The sequence below is a fragment of the Triticum aestivum genome, chromosome 3B (genome assembly GCF_018294505.1).
Source record: "Triticum aestivum cultivar Chinese Spring chromosome 3B, IWGSC CS RefSeq v2.1, whole genome shotgun sequence".
In the NCBI taxonomy this organism is placed as follows: domain Eukaryota; kingdom Viridiplantae; phylum Streptophyta; class Magnoliopsida; order Poales; family Poaceae; genus Triticum; species Triticum aestivum.
The window spans coordinates 297,278,781-297,282,290 of NC_057801.1; positions in this window are offsets into that span (position 1 = coordinate 297,278,781).

The following is a 3,510-nucleotide window of genomic DNA, read 5'->3' on the forward strand; positions in this document are numbered from 1 at the left end:
TGTGTAACCGCGAAGAATCCTGGAATGAGATTTTCTTCTTCCAGAATTTGCTGCATCTTTTATCCTCTCGCTGCATGGATTATTTGTTTTATTTCACGCAGCACCACGGCAGCAGACCCACAACCACTCTGACTCTTACACTACCTGAAATACATGCAACCATATTGCATCTCACCAACCACCCTTCTAAGCACTCCACATGCTGCCAAGGGAGAGATTAGCAGATAATCATCCGGACACTATCCACCTCCAACACATCGATAGCGGTAAAACACTCGGGATTACGCCTAATCCTCGTGATCACCGCCACCGCGGAGAGCCAACTTCCGAGCGGAAGCATCACAACGATCATCATAGATCATCGCGCACAGGAGCACGGAGAGCCCCAGCACTGCCGCCAGCCCGCCACACACCAGGATCACGTACCAGTCCAGCACCGGCTCCGCCATTAGAGCCTCGTCTCGAGCTCCGGTGAGCCGTAAGGGAGGAGAAGGAGGAGGAGAAGCGAGGCCAGGTGCGAAGATGAAGAAGGAGCACCGCGGTCGTTTTATAGCTCGAGATCGGTGTAAGGTGGACGAAGTCCACCAGCGCCGCTCGTCGCCCGATCGCCGGTGTTCGGAGACGAATCCGCGAGCAGTGCCGACAGCGCACTGGCCCGCGAGGTGAGTGCACACTACACCGGCAGCAAGCACGCCGCTCACTACCGCAGTATGGCCTAGATGCCCTACACACTAGACGTCGCCGGTGGAGAAAGCCGGGAAAGCGCGCGGGAGAGAGGAAGAAGAGAGAGCCAGAGGAAGAAGGAGAGACTGACAGTGGGCCCTGGTCCCACCGGTCAGCCAGAGGGAGCACTGTGCTCTCGGGTACGACCAGCGTATTGTTGAATTTAGAATTTATTCTAAATTCACTATGTCCCGCGTAGAAATCACTCGTTGTCCGGAACGTGCAATTTCTCCACACAACGCCAGTGCCCACACTGTGGTTATTCACCACTTATTGCCCTCTCACTCTAGCCTCTTTTTACCGCTTGTGTAAAATGATCTTTTGATCTAGTAAAAGTAATTTTTGTTTTAGAGACCTTAGCAAATCTCGAGGACGAGATTTTTCTTAAGGGGGTTAGTAATTGTAACACCCCAAAAATTTAACCAAGTTTTTGATATTAAAATCTTGCCAGGAGTTTTAAATTTTTGCACTCTGGACCTTTCTCTGGATTTCAGAAAGAAAACTCTTCTTTTTATGTTAATGAGTTTCATCTTTCCCAAGTGGAGCTTTCCAAAAAATTTGGACTTCTATGCCATCTCATTAAAACAATTTCTAAATCAATAGATTTGTTTATTAAATTATTTCACCCTGAGCTTTAATCATTAAAATGGCTTGTTTTAATTTTTTGGAGCTCTGTTTGTACAGCAACCAGTTGATAAACTTAGCTAAAAATTCAACCAAATTTTGGAGACATCATGTGAGGTCTCTAAATCATTTCTGTGCAATTATATATCTATTTCATTGCATATTATGAGTTTTATGCCTGTTTTTCTTCTCTGGTCCAGTGGACAGTTTTGCACTGCAACCCATTTAAATAATTCCCTAGAGCCTCCACCAAAATTATGGGATGTCAGTAGCAGCATATGATTCCACTTTATGCAAAAACATAGTGTTGTTCTTTGGAAGATTTGAGTGCATCAACCTCCTTTTCATTCTGGACCAGACTTGTGTTTTCTACTGCAACCCTATGATTTCTTGCTCTAGTGACTTTGTGTTTTCTCATGCTTGTAGTCAACCCTGCAAAACCCCTAAGTCCAGGAGAATGCTCTCTTTGGAACACTTTTGGCCCTTGTAATAATGCCATTTACTTCCTGTCCAGAAGTGTAGTTTTGCAAAACTTGCACTAGCAAGTTTCTCCTTCTTGCAAACTAACTTCACCACCCTCTCTTGCACCCATAGAGACACTGCTCTGGAGAATTTGGCCACTCCAAGAACTACCTAGGTGCCTTTGGCATTTTGTCAAACACTCCGAGTGCACAGCCAGATTTGGCATGACTTCAAGTTTTCTTGATGAACATGAGCCCCTGACCAAATCACCATGTCCCCCAGTCCCCTTGGTAAGCCTAGACTAGTCCTGTTAATTGCCAGCCTCAACCGCAACCTGTAGGATGCCCTGGCATTTCGTCGAGAAAGTCCCGGGCGTGCTCTGGGCGCGCCCAGAGCGTGCGTTTGGCACCCGTGCGCCCGAGACGCCTCGTCGCACCCTGCACCCAAATCCGGCCCATGACCAGCCCCAGCCAGCAAGCCGTGTCCCCTTGCATCGCCACACCACCCCGACCAACCTGGCACCCCACAGCGCCGCCGTCAGGACGACCGTGGCGGCTAGCTGATGGTCGCTTGCAGGCCCGGCCATGGCAGCGCCGCCCAAGCCGCCAACGCTTGCCACCTGCCTCCTAGAACAGTGTGTGCTCATCCGCAATCGTGTCCACTAGCGCTCGTCGCCGCCACGTCGCCCTAGCTACGGTAGGGCGGTTCGCCGTCATCCTTATCGTCGGCCGCCTCGATACCGACCTCCAGCGCCTATATAAAGAGACCCCGAGCTCAAACACGCACACAGGCAGCCTCACACCGTCCCACCCGTGCCCCCCTAGCCGTCAATCGTTGGGAAAGGGTCGTCTCCCTCCTCTCCGGCAACTCCAGCCACCGCCACTGACCCAACCAGTCCAGCGCCACCAAAGCCTCCCCCTCTCCACTCTCTCCACCAGGAACCTTCCCTTCCTCCCGTGAGCATGTTCCCCTACTCAATTTTGGTCGAAAGCCACTGCTGCCTCGAACTCACTTTCTCCGACGAACACCGTCCGTCGCGGAGCTCACAGTCGGCAGCCCTGACCACCCCAGAGAGCAAAGTGACCACCGGAAGGACCGCCCCGGTCTTGCAGCTCCATCCCGACCATTTGGAGCCCACGAGGAGACGCCGTTCGCCGGCAACGATCGCTGGAATCCCCGCCTTTGCCCGGCCCGAGGAAGAAGAGGGAGGGAGACCAGTCAAACCCGACCAGTGGGCCAGGCGGGCCCATTGTCAGTGGCTCAGACGCAGCCACGCTGGATAAGTGGAAGCGTATTTCCAGATTATGCCTTCGACGTGTACGTGTCTATTACGAAACGTTTTTCTTTTCTGTTTTATTTTTTTAAAACAGATTTTTGACCAAACTTTGACCGGCTGTATCTTTTTAAATACAACTCCAAATGAATTAATTCTTTTTCCTACCTCTCTCAAAAATTGTCTAGTTTATTCTAAGATTTATTTGAAATATTTTCAAAACAACTTTTTGTGCTGTTTTGTGTTGTGTGTTAATTCATATATATTCTTTTAAATAGGATTTTTGAAGATTTCAAGATGTTTTGGATGCACCCTTCTTTCCCATGACCTGAAGGCAAGCATTCTTAACCCTTGTGAAAGTTATGTGTGTGTTGTTTGAATCAGTGACAGCACCACCGCGACGCGTGCATACGTCATTTTATGTGAGG